Source organism: Macrotis lagotis, chromosome 5, assembly GCF_037893015.1.
Source record: "Macrotis lagotis isolate mMagLag1 chromosome 5, bilby.v1.9.chrom.fasta, whole genome shotgun sequence".
Classification (NCBI taxonomy): domain Eukaryota; kingdom Metazoa; phylum Chordata; class Mammalia; order Peramelemorphia; family Peramelidae; genus Macrotis; species Macrotis lagotis.
Window position 1 is genome coordinate 112,456,542 of NC_133662.1, and position 13,887 is coordinate 112,470,428.

Below are 13,887 nucleotides of genomic sequence, written 5' to 3' on the forward strand. Positions count from 1 at the left end.
CTCTGTCTGCATACTACCCTGTCTAATCAGCTATTTGACTAGGGCTTTGCTCCCCTCCAATTAATTAATACCTCTAAACCATACTTTCCAACACCCTTTATTAAGGAAATTGTACCATTCTGCCTGGTGCCCTGGGACAACTCCACCCTGAGGCTGAAACTTCATAGACAGCAATAACCTACCTGAATTCATTTTGCCATGTTAAATATGCCCCAGGCCCCTTATTGCCTCCTATCCCAGTAATTTTGAATCCACAGTTACCACTGTTCAAACTCATTCTTGATCCAATTGATTCTTTATATCTATTTCCTTCAGGGATGGAGCCAAGATAGCAAGAAGGCAAGAATTCTCAGAAACTTGTTCCCCAAAATACTCCAAAAGTGGTCAAATTATGACTCTAGACAAAATTTAGAGGGGGCAGAACCTACAGAAAGACTGAGTGGTACAATTTCCCAATCCAAGACAACTTAGAAGATGCTCATGAAAGGTCGGTTTCACTGGGACCGGGGGTTGGAAAGGGCTGCAAAGAAGCAGCACAGCCAGGCCAAAGCAAACCTACTCCAGCCTTCAAGGAACAGCTTGTGGGGGTGCCTGGGTCCATGGCAGGAGGGGCAGTTTTCATACCTTTTTTTTGTAGGGGTTTTTTTTGCAAGGCAAATGGGGTTGTGACTTACCCAAGGCCACACAGCTAGGTAATTATTAAGTGTCAGGCCAGATTTGATTTTTGGGGTTTTTTTTTGTTTTTTAGGATTTTTGCAAGGCAAATGGGGTTAAGTGGCTTGCCCAAGGCCACACAGCTAGGTTGAGGCCAGATTTGAACTCAGGTACTCCTGACTCCAGGGCTGGTGCTCTATCCACTGTGCCACCTAGCCACCCTGTTTCCATACCTCTTGGCCCAGGGATCGCCAGAGACAACTTAAAGAGGCAATGAGAGAACTCTGCCACACCAGTCAGAAGTTGAGGAAATGAGCAAACAACAGAAACATAATAATTTGACCATAGAAAATTACTTTGGTCCCATGGAAGATCACAATACACACTCAGAAGATAGTAAAGTTGAAGCTTCTATATCCAAAGTCTCCAAGAGAAATAGAAAATGGGGCTCAGGCAATAGAAGAACTCAAAAAAGACTTTGAAAAACAAGTAAGGGAGGGTGATACAGGTAAATCATGAAAACTAGTCAGCAGCTTGGTGAAAGAAATACAAAAAAAATACTGAAGAAAATAATATGTTTAAAAACCAATTTAGACCAAAGGGAAAAAACAACCCAAAAGGCAGATGAGGAGAAGAATGCCTCAAAAAGCAGAATTGGCCAGCTGGAAAAGAAATATAAAAGCTCTTTGAAGAAAATAATTCCTTCAAATCTAGCAAGGAACTAAATCAAGAAACAATAAAACAATACCAAAAGAATGAAATTAGAAGAAAATGTGAAATATCGGAGGGCAGTTAGGTGGCAGAATAGATAGAGCACTGGCCCTGGAGTCAGGAGGATCTGAGTTTAAATTCAACCTCAGACACTTAATAATTGCTTAGCTGTGTGATCTTGGGCAAGTCACTTAACCCCACTGCCTTAAATCAATTTTAAGTTTTAAAAAATGTGCAATATCTCATAGGGAAAAAACTGAACTAGAAAATAGATCCAAGAGAGAAAGTTTAAAAAATTTGGGGGCTACCTGAAAGTCATGACCAGAAAAAAAGAACATAATTTCATTTTTTAAGAAATAATCCAGTAAAATTGCCCTGAGCTCCTGAAGCGGAGGGGAAAATAGAAATTGAGGAAATTCATCTATCACCTCCTAAAAGAGATTCCAAAAGAAAAAGTCCCAGGAATATTATAGCCAAATTCCAAAACTCCCAAGTAAAAGATGAAATACTGCAAACAATTCAACTACTATGGTGCTATGGTCCTGATTACAGAAGATTTGGCAGCGCCTACATTAAGGGCTCATAGGACTTGGAATATGATATTCCAGAAGGTAAAGAAGCTTGGTTTACAACTTAGACTCAACTACCCAGCAAAACTGAACATCCTTTTTCAGGGGAAAAGATGGACTTTGAATGAAACAGGACTTTCAAACTTTCCTGTTGAAATGACCAGAGTTGAACAGAAAGTTTGAGCTCCAAGCACAGGACTCAAATGAAGCATAGAGAGGGTGGACAAGAAGGACTAATTATGAGGAACTTAATGGTATTGAACTACATGTATTCCTGCATGGGAAGAAGTCATTGATAGCTCATATGAACCTTCTCATTTATAAGAGCAGTTAAAAGGAGTATATATAAGCCACAGGAGGGAATTGAATATTATGATATAGTATAAAGATAGAGTCAATGGGTGATAAAGGAAAGTACTGGGAGGAAGGGAAAGGAGAGGAAGAATGGGCTATTTCACATAAAAGGCACAAAAAGCTTTTTGCAACAGAATGGAATAGGGGAAGGCAAGGGGGGATGAGTGAGCCTTCATTCTCATCAGAAATGGCTCAGAGAAGAAATAACACACACTGAATAGGGTATAGAAATCTATTTTACCCAAGAGGAAAAAAATGAAAGGAAAGGGATGGATAAGGGGGAATAGGGGGAGGGAATGGGGGAGAGAGGTGATAGAAGAGAGGGAAAATTGTGGGAGAGGGTAATCAGATACAGCACACTTCTGAGCAGGGACAGAGTGAAAGGAGAGAAATAATAGAATAAATGAGAGTGGGGAGGAATAGAATGGAGGGAAATATAGCTAGCAATAGTGACTATGGGAAAAGATGTCAAAGCAACTTCTCTGGTGGACTTATGATAAAGAAGGCAACTCATCCCAGAGATAGAGCCATTGGAATCTGAATACAGACTGAAGTACACTTTTTTTTCTTCTCACTATTCTTGAGGTTTCTCTATCTTTTGGGGGGTGAAGTGGGGACTTATTTTTACTTTCACAACAAGATTGTTGTAATAATGATGAAACAAATAAACTATAAAAGAAAAAATATATATTTCCTTTGACCCAATCCTTTATATGTCCTACTTCAAAGCAAGCAGCCTTTCTATTGTTTCTCTTCAAAGCTTGATCGATAGGTAATAAACTTTTGTCTTAAATCTTTTCCTTTCTCATCCCCATCTTACAGTCTCATGAGACAGAAACATGGTTACCTCCTGATGCCACTTCATCCCTGGTTACTCCTTTCATCACTGGTTGCACTTTCACACATACCATCATTACCACCCCCAGTCACTGGTTGCAGTGTGAAATTTGGAATATTCCTTGTTCCCCAATGCCACTTGCAGGCTCTCCATCATCATCACTCAGTAACCATTCTTCCTCTGAGGTTCATTCAATTCATGTTTATCACTCAATAAAAATTCTGATATCTATTGTCTATTGATCTAGGACACTCCTTTTTTTCCTCATTGAGTTAAATTCTTGACTCACAATACCACTCTTCTCCAGCTCCTGCCTTCATGCTAGGGGACATTAATAAATATATTGATACTCCCTCAAAGTAACCTAACCCTAGTTCCACAACTTATTCATTTCCTATGACTTACCATTTAGCCCCACCACAATTACTCACAAAAACAGTCATACCTTCTATCTCACAAATGTTCCACATTGGGGCAGAAAAGTGGTACAGTAGATATTGCATTGATTCTGGAATCAGGAAGATCTGAGTTCAAATCTAGCCTCAGAGTCTTACCTGCTTTTGGTCTGGGACAAGTCACTTAAATCCATTACCTCAAAAACAAACAAAAAAAAGTTCCACATTCATATTCATTAACTCCGAAATTCCTGTTTCTGATCATAATCTCCGGTCATTCCATCTCTCCCTACGCCTTTCAATTCCAAACTTTGCTCTTCATCCTCACCATGATTTCTAAACCCTCCAATCCTGTTCTTTCACAAGTCATCATCTGTGTACTACCTACACATTCTTCCCTTCTCCATTTTGACCCCTTAGTGAACAAGTTTAATTCTGAACTCTCCTCTTCTCTCAAATCCCTTGTCCTTTTTATCCCATGATAGATTTTTTACTCGCCAAACCACAGCTGTGGATTACTCCCACCATCTGCTACTTTTGCTGCTACTCACGTGCTGCTGATCAAACTGGAGAAAATTATGAAACTATTCTGTCTGAGTCCACTACAATTTTATGTCATGTTAGCTAAAGTGGGCCATCACTGTGTTATCAGGCAATCTTTCACACAACCTTAATCAACTTAGTGTTCTATCCATCATAGCATCTTTTCAAAATTTTTTCAGCCCTCCTTAAGTCTCCTTTAGCTTCTCCTTGTCCTGAATTCTCTTATTCCACCAAAAAAAATTGAGGTCATTCACCAAGAGTTCCCTCTTATTAATTCTTCTTCATTTCACATCTCATAGATGCCTTCAAGCTACTCTCTCCTCCTTCACATTTGTCTCACACAAACCTCTACAGAAACAAGTAATCACATTTTATTTCATCTTCTCCAGCAGATTTCTCTCTATATCATTATTGCACCCTCACTAATCTTCAATCTCTTCCCTAATTAGTTACTTCTTTCCCATTGCCTACATTCTCTTGTCTCCCCCATCTATAAAGAACCCTCTTGATCTACATCTATGATAGCTTTCATCCTTTATCTGTCTTTCCTTTCTTAGCTAAACTACTTCAGAAAGCCATCTTTAAGCTACTGCTACTTTCTTTCCTCTTAGTCTGTTAACTCTTTGCATTCTGACTTCCACTCTCCAAAGTTAACAATGTACCTTTGTTCTCAATTCTCATTCTTCTTGACCTCTCTACAAGACATATATCCTCTTCTCTCTCATCAGTCCAGGTTTCAGCAATACTACTCTATCCTGGTTCTCCTGTCTTTCTAACTTCTCCTTAGTCTCCTTTACTAGATCATTAGGTCACATCCACTAACCCTGGGTATCCCATGTGGTTCTACCCTCAACCTTCTCTTCTTCCTCTGAATACTTTTGCTTGATGATTTCCTCAGCTTCCATGGTTTCTATTATCATTTCCATGGCAATAATTTTCAGATATATTCGTATAAGCCTAACCTCTCTCCTGAACTCCCCCCCCCTTTTTTTAGGTTTTTTTGCAAGGCAGTGGGGTTAAGTGACTTGCCCAAGGTCACACAGCTAGGTAATTATTAAGTGTCTGAGGCCAGATTTGAACTCAGGCACTCCTGACTCCAGGTCCAGTGCTCTATCCACTGTACCACCTAGCCGCCCCCTGAACTTCACTTTCAACTGCCTAACTGGCATCTAGAAGTGGATGTCCAGTAGGCATCTTAAACTCAACATTTCCAAAACTGAAATCATTATCTTTCCTCAAGCCCTTCCCCTCATCCAAACTTCTCTATTACTTTCAAGGGCACCACCACTTGGACTTGCAACCTAGGTGTCATTCTTCTTGATTCTCACTCTTATTCCCCATGTCCCATCAGTTGTCAAATCCTATTGTTTCTACCTTTGTGATATTTCTTATATATGCCCCCTTTCTCTCCTCTGATATGGATACTCCCTAGTATAAGTCCTTTTTACCTCAGCCCAGGTCTATTGCAATAGCCTGCTAGTTGGTCTCCCTGCCTCAGGTCTTCCTCCACTCCAGTTCAACTTCCAATGTTACTGAATATGTTTTCCTTTACTACTACTACTACTACTACTACTACTACTATTACTACTACTACTACTACTATACTGCTACTACTACACTACTACTACTACTATACTACTACTACTACTACTACTACTACTACTACTACTACTACTACTACTACTACTACATTTTACTACTACTACACTGCTAAGTTTCCAAATATCAACTCATTTGATCCTCACAACAACCCTATGAGAAAGGTGTTATTACTATCCCCATTTTACAGATGAGGAAATTGAGGCAAATAGAAGTGACTTGCCCATGGTTGCATAGCTAGTAAGGTTGTATTTGAACTCAAGGCTTCCTGACTTCAGACTTAACATTTTATCATTCCATCTTAATTACTAGAGTCATAGAAAACTGATCAAGAATTTTGAGCCCATATTCCCAGTGAATGGGTGAATATATAGATGAGAAAATGTACTCTGGTTCAAGGTAATATTTTGTAATTCTTTCCCTGCTATTCTTTCTCAGTAAATATCCCTTGGTTAAAGTCAGTTGATACTAATTGGTTAATATATAAAGAGAAGAAAGCAACTGCCCAAAATTATATAGGATCAGTTATTACTGATTAGATGATATAAGGGAAATATTAACTAGAAATTATATAGGAAGGGCAGATTATACCAGATTGGGATTTGTGAATTATACTCCTAAAGAAATCTCCATCCTCCCAGGGTTGCCCCTAAAACTCAGAAGGGAGACTTATTCTGGGGGTCTAACCTATTAGTATATGGATTGGGAAAGTGGGTTGAGTTTATCTGTGCCAAACTAGTATTGCAACAATTTTTCACCATATTTCTTTGTAAATTACACTATTTCAGCTGTTTTTAGTCAAATAGATTTCTGTAGGTCATATTGGGAACTTAACTAATATTTATAGCATTATTTCTATAGGGAAAAAATTCAAAATAACTGACTTCTAAACATAATTTCTTGAGCCCTATTTATACAAAACATTCCTGCATAGAAGTGAGGAAGCCAAATATCTACATATGTAATGGAGGTGGGGGTTGCTATGGTTCCTCCACCCACCCCCAAAGCATAACTATGTAATAAATTTGCTCCAGTTTTTTAAGGAAATTGGAGGGAGACAAAATGGTTAAAAGTATCACCAGTTTGCCACAGCTACTTTTCTATGCTAGCCATGTACTTGAGCTATGGGCTTTGGGTCTGATCTAAAGGGTAAAAGAATTCAGAATCCAGATAATAGCAGAGTGGAGATGGAGACTGGGTCACTTGAACATGGGATCAGCACCAGATATAATTTTCTTAGAGCCAAAGTCACATTGCCCTGAAGGGAAAAGCACAGATTAATTGAAGTGTTCTGAGTAAGTCATCTCAGCTATTGTTCATTCACCTTCCTTATGATGTTGACAAAAGTTGTAAAATCAAGGGGGTTGAGGAGTACAGCGTACCAACAAAATCCCAACAGAAACAGCCAAGAAGTAAAACTGAATACTCTATAATTCCTTAATTTTGGATAGTATTCATGGCAGCTAGAGTAAAGTTCTGTTTGTTAGCACATGCCCTGGCCCTTCTTACTGAATGAGCACAGCCATTGTCTATGGTGTCAGCCCTCAAGTATCACAAATAAAAAATAGCAATACAAGGTAACATAGGCAAAGAATCAAATAGTAAAGAGAAGTAGTATGGAAGTTCAGAAGAAGGTACAGTCACAGAGCACTAAAAAAGGCTTCATAGATGTGATTTGACTTCAGTAAGACTTGGAAATTTAGGATTTAGACAAGAAAGTAGAAGTGAATTTCTGAAAGTGGAGGAGCAAGTAAATTCTCACAGGTAAGTGCAAGCAAAGTGACTCTATATAATGACAAGATCTAGATGACTGAAACAAGTGTGTTGGGGGCGGGGGGAAGAGGCTTGGCGGTTGCTTAGAGGGGGAAACATAATCACCTTATAAGGGAATGTTACAGAACTCGGCCCCTCATTGGGTAAGAGTTCATGGGAGGGAGGACAGAGGGGATAAAAGGGTCTGCTGAGAGGTGGGGGGGAGCGGGAATGTGATCACAGAAGAATAAAGACTCATTACCCACCTCAGGCGCTCTGTCTGGTTCTTCCCCCATCAAAGAGTGGGGGCCGGGGGTACCCCCGAAGACTCATCACGCGTTGGACTGGTGAGTAAGAGGACGGACTAGCATAAAGAAGCCGGCGTTGTAAATAAAAACCCGGCAAGTGGCGCCCGGAACAGGGACCTGATTTTGCTAGGGAACGTCTGAATCCGCTGGTCGGATTCTCCAGACAGCCTCAGTCGTTTCTGACCGGGAGGAAGGAGAGGGCGTTTACTCTCAGATATTGCCTGAAGGACATATCCCTATTGTGTTAACTATGCTTTCTTTCCCCTCCCTTTCTCCTTCTGCTCTAATCACGCTCCTTGCCGTGCTGGCCTGTCTGATTGTGCCCTGCTGCCTCCTTCTCTTTTGCCGAACGGGAACTTTCCAGTTCTGCCACCTGTTAGGATTGCAGCCTCGGCTAGTAGACAGCATGGGGGGCCGGAATAGTATTCCCGCCTTTGAGCCGGAGGAAAAAGAGGCCGTTGCAGCGCAGCTTTATAAACTCTGCGCTAAGCATGGCCGTAAATTACCTATCAAGACGTGCCGTGCTTTTGTTGAGAATATCTGGAACATCTGCCCTTGGGTGCAACATAGTGGGATCCAACCAGATAAATGGAAGGTGGTAGGGCAGCAGATGGCCTCCTATAATGACACCTGCCCGGGAAAACTGACCCCCAAGGATTTTACAGTGTATAAGATAGTGGATGCAGCCCTGCATCCCCAGAAGGTGACTTTGGCACGAACAATCAGCACTCAGGTGGGTAGCTCGTTGGCGGGATCGGATTCAGAGAGCTCAGAGGAAGAGGGAAGGCCACCCCCTCCCCTGTATCCGTGGGAGGAACTTAGAAGAAACAATGGGGGAACAAGGGGCCCCCAGGGAGAAGAAAATGCCGCATGCCCCTCCTTACCGAGACAGAATGAAAAGGGGGAGGGCGATGAATGTGGCACACTTAGAGATTCAGGGCCGGAAGTTTCCGAGCGCGGGAAGGGAGGGGTGCAAACAGCCCTCAGGGGTGGCAGGAAGAGGAGCGTGAGTAGGTGGGACCGGGAGGCTGCTGACGAGGAGGGAGAAGTCCGCGCTGATTGGACAGCTGCCGCGCCCCAGGCTTGGCGAGCCAGCCAGGAAACAGAGGCAAAAAATCCCCCGTGTTCCTTGTCCGCCCTTCAGAGATCCCCTCAAGGGCTCCGCCCATCCGGCCTACTTGCCACCAGTGCCTCCATAGCAATAGAGAAAGGGGAGGAGGTGGACTGGGATGACTGGGGCCTCTACCCGGTATTTACGGACCCCCTTACCGGAGCCCGAGACTACCGCCCTGTCCCTTTTAAGATGCTTAAGGAACTTAAGGAGGCCGTGACTAAATACGGCCCAAGCTCCCCTTATGTAAAAAGACTGATGCAAAACCTCTTTGCTACGCACCCTTGGACCCCTGCTGACTTTGACGAAATTGCAGCCGCGTGCCTAGATGCCTCCTTATATTTAGCTTTTAAGGCTCAGGCCCGCAGAGAGGCCTCTAAGCTGGCAAAATCCCGGGGTTATACTCCCCTGGATTTAGCCATTGACCTCCTGTGTGGAACTGGAGCCTATACTGACCCTGCTGTTCAGGCCCAGTATGGCCAGTTTGAGCTAGAGACTGTTAAAGAAACACATGTTGCAGCTTGGGATAAGATTGGAGCCATGAAAGGGGGGAGAGCCACACAGAAGTTGGTTGGGCTGAAGCAGAGAGCAGATCAGACACCCCTCTCATTTGTGAACGAGGTTAAAGAGACAGTGACTCGTATAATGGGAGACACCCCGGGATCTGATCTACTTATGAGACAATTGATTAAAGAGGGTCTTCGCCCCAAAGGGATCGCAGCCATTAGCAGCCTTCCCCCCGACGCTTCATTAGAAGAAATTGTTGACAAATTGCTGGACATGCCCAGTGAGGATTCAATTCAAGCCTTAGTGACTGCCATGGAGAACCGGGAGGATAGCCTCCTGACCGCCCTTCACGGTATGCAGGTGAGACCCACCTGTTTTGGGTGCGGAAAGCCAGGGCACCTCAAAGCACAGTGCAGGCAGCGGCCCCCCTCCACTTCAGTTCCGACCTGTTATTCCTGTGGAAAGCCAGGTCACATAGCCAGGTTCTGCCGATCCAAAGGGAAGTCGGGAAAAGGGAAAGGGAGGGGCCCGGCCGCGGGCCCCCCCCCCCCCCGTGCTCGAAGACAGCGGCCCCATTACTGTGACTATCCCCGTGAGGGTTGACTATAGAGAAGGGACACAGCAGAGAGAGATCGGGCCTTGGGAAACCTCGATGATTCCCATTGAGCTAAATATTTTCCCAGCGCTCATCACAGGGGCTGAGAGATGTGTGGACTTAGTCACCCATACCCAGGTCATTTTTGGTCCCGGAAGTCCCACATCCGTAAGGGTCACAAACCCCCACCCCTTTCCCACCTTGGTAAAACAGGGCCAAGAGGTAGGAAAGGCGCTGCCCTTGCGGGCCCCTCCCGCTCATGTGAACTGGGTCCACCCGGTCAGCTCTGGGCGACCACTGTTAACCGTCACGGTGGAAAATCAGAAGCTCGAAGGGATAATTGACACTGGAGCCGATTGCTCTGTCATAAATAGGGGACAGTGGAGGCGCGAGTGGCCACTCCTACAGAGCCCTCAAGCAGTGACGGGGGTGGGGGGCAATAGATCTGCCATGAAAGCAGCACACGCCTTACGGTGGTCAGCTTTGGAAGAATCTGGACTCTTCACCCCACTGTGCCTACCCGACCTCCCTTATGCATTATGGGGTAGAGATATCTTGAGCCAGCTTAACCTGACACTTGCCACCCCTGATAGCCTGCGGGGAAATTAATTGGGGCCACTCTAGAGATGAGCTTTTCCCCCAGAATAACATGGATTAATAAGAAACCTATTTGGGTTGAGCAGTGGCCCCTGACAAAAGAAAAGCTCATCGCCCTCACAGACATAGTAATGACCCTCCTGCACGAGAACAAAGTGGAACCGTCCCTTAGCCCGTATAACTCCCCCGTCTTTGTCATAAAAAAGAAAGGGGGGAGTTGGAGAATGTTGATTGATCTTCGGGCAGTAAATGCCAACATGGTACCCATGGGGACCCTCCAACCTGGTCTCCCTATGCCCACTGCAGTCCCGCAAGGGTGGACTATTATAGTGATTGATGTTAAAGACTGCTTCTATAGCATTCCCCTCCACCCGGAGGACAAAGAAAAATTTGCCTTTTCCCTCCCCGCGATCAATTTCCAAGCCCCAGTAAACGTTATCAGTTCACCATCCTACCTCAGGGAATGGCCAATAGCCCCACCCTGTGCCAGCTTTACATGGATACTCTGCTACATCCTATCTTTTTAAACAGAAAGGGGGAGTTGGCAGGTCACTGACCCATTCAGACCTGTCTCAGGTACTATTTACCATGAATTTCCTACAAGTCAGGGATGACGGCACTACAGCCGCCCAGAGATTTTTCTCCCCAAAAGGACATGCTAAGAAAGAACCAACGCTCCTGCCCTCTCCCACCAAGGCCCTACCAGGCTCTAAAGTCATGTGGAGAGATGAAGAGGGAGGTTGGCATGGCCCTGTAACGGTAAAGAACAGAAGACAGGGCCACCTGTCATTTCATCCCGAGGATAAGATAGAAGAGCCAGAAAGATGGCTCCCTGTTTACAAGATAAGAGACCTTGATTAATGCCCAACCCTACGGGGTGAGAGGAATTTCTTTCTTTTTCAGGCCTTCTGATCATCGTAGGGATCCTTGGAGGTGCTCCATCTGAAGGAAATCCGACATGGGGAATACTCCGAGTTATTCCCTCTCCCCTTCCGGTAGCACGGAACTCCCCGATCTACCCTCGCCTGCTAGTGACCAATACATCGATGGGGCTCCCTTCTGCCTCGGTGGGGCCCCTCATGTGTGGCCACAGGGGAAGACATCGAGGATCCCATACCATGGAGGGATTGCCAGATGGCGGGAGGATACCCCCTTGAGGGTGAACAAGGACGCTGATTCTGGGAATCACCCTACTTGTTGTCTGTTTCTGCCGCCTAGCTAGGCGACAGAGGGGCTATATGCTTCTTACTCAGAAAGCCTTCATGGCCATGGAGACGGGGGAGGATCCCCAAGTCTGGCTAGCCGCCATGCATGACATGTGACACCTAGGGGTAAGACGAGGTAAACGCCAAGACGGGCAACTTCTCCTGACCCAGCCACCTAAGACGGGCAAGGTCCTGGGTTGAAGGAGATGACCTAAGACAGGGTTCCTCGCCCCCGGCGGATCCCCAAGTCTGGCTAGCCGCCATGCATGACATGTGACACCTAGGGGTAAGACGAGGTAAACCCCAAGACGGGCAACTTCTCCTGACCCAGCCACCTAAGACAGGCCCTGAGGGTGTCGGGCGCCTAGGACGGGCAAGGTCCTGGGTTGAAGGAGATGACCTAAGACAGGGTTCCTCGCCCCCGGCTATCAGAGGCCAGCAGAAATGACACCGCTTAAGGCTAACCTCAGCACCGCTTAAGGTCACACCAAGTGATAACCTTGTAAAACAGAAAGGGGGAGATGTTGGGGGCGGGGGGAAGAGGCTTGGCGGTTGCTTAGAGGGGGAAACATAATCACCTTATAAGGGAATGTTACAGAACTCGGCCCCTCATTGGGTAAGAGTTCATGGGAGGGAGGACAGAGGGGATAAAAGGGTCTGCTGAGAGGTGGGGGGGAGCGGGAATGTGATCACAGAAGAATAAAGACTCATTACCCACCTCAGGCGCTCTGTCTGGTTCTTCCCCCATCAAAGAGTGGGGGCCGGAGGTACCCCGAAGACTCATCACGCGTTGGACTGGTGAGTAAGAGGACGGACTAGCATAAAGAAGCCGGCGTTGTAAATAAAAACCCGGCACAAGTGGAATGAGAAAAGTGAAAAGAATGAACTGAAAGCCCCTATCAGGTCTATATTCCTGAAGAAATGAAAAGTAGGAAAGAAAAAGACCTATATGCATATGAATATTTATAACAGTTCTTTTCTGGTAGTAAGGAATTGAAAATTGAGATGATACCCATCAGTTGGGGAATGACTAAACAAATTATAGTGTGCGATTATGATGGAATACTATTCTGCTGTAAGAAATGATGAACAGGATATTCTCCATAAAACCTGGAAAGACTTACATGAGCAGATGCAATGGGAAATGTACTATATACAAAGTAACAGCAATATTATTGTAGGATGCTAAGTCTGAATGGTGTTGCTAGATCAAAGTTTTATTGCTGTTTGGGGACAGTTCCAAATTGCTCTCCAGAATGATTAGATCATTTCACAACTCGACCAGCAGTGATTAGTATCCCAGTTTTCCTACATCCTCTCCAATACCGTCTTTCCTTTTTTGTCATTTTAGTCAATCTGATAGGCATGAGGTGGTACCTCAAAGTTCTTTTAATTTGTATTTCTCTAATCAACAATAATTAGAAGCAATTTTTCATGACTTTACATATCTGGAGCATTTTTTCATTTGTCTAAAGATATCCATCCCATGCTTCTTAGCTGAGATGGAAAATGTTAGATATGGAGCACTGCTTATAATGTCAGACTTTTTCAATTCACTGGTCAAGTTTGCTGAACTGCTTTTTTTGTCTTTATTACTCTTTGTTATAAGGGATGGTTCTCTAGAAAAGAAAGTGAGAACAAATATATTTGTAAATTTAGAAGATGTAAAAATCAAAAGAGACTGATAAAAGTGTATTTTAAAAATCCATAGGAAGAAATTGTGGAGGGCTTGTAATGCCAGACTAAAACATATTGACTTTATCCTGCAGGTAGAGGGAAATCCAGGAAAATTTCTGAGAAGAGGCATAGAAAAAAGTGATACCATTTATCAAAGAGAACTGGAAAGAAAATAGACCAAAGAGTAATTTAATTAGCAGGTCATAAATTTAATTCAATTCAGTCAGTACTTATTGAACATCTACTGAAGGTGTAAAGAGAAAAAAATGAATTGCTTGCTCCAGTTGAAACGTGATGATGAGAGTCTAGCATAGGGTAATACTCCTGAAAATAAAGATGAAAGGATGAATAAAAGTTATGCAAAAAAAAAGAGCAAACTAACCCCAAAGTCAATGTTTCATCTCACTTTAGTTCCTGTTAGAGTGATTTCACCTTCAATTCCTATGTATATACTATAGCATCTACTCAAATA

General features: G+C 44.0%; 1 long non-coding RNA gene across 4 annotated transcripts in view; it reads left to right on the forward strand.

Moving 5' to 3' along the window:
• Positions 1 to 13,887, forward strand: part of LOC141487809 (uncharacterized) — a 210,948-nt gene that overhangs the window by 142,294 nt on the left and 54,767 nt on the right. The window contains exon 5 of one of the 4 annotated variants that reach the window (XR_012468519.1): positions 5,976 to 6,027. The exons of the other annotated variants lie outside the window; for them this stretch is intronic. This is a non-coding gene — a long non-coding RNA (uncharacterized LOC141487809). Of the gene's footprint in view, positions 1 to 5,975; positions 6,028 to 13,887 lie in introns of those variants that run through there. 4 annotated transcript variants of the gene reach the window in all.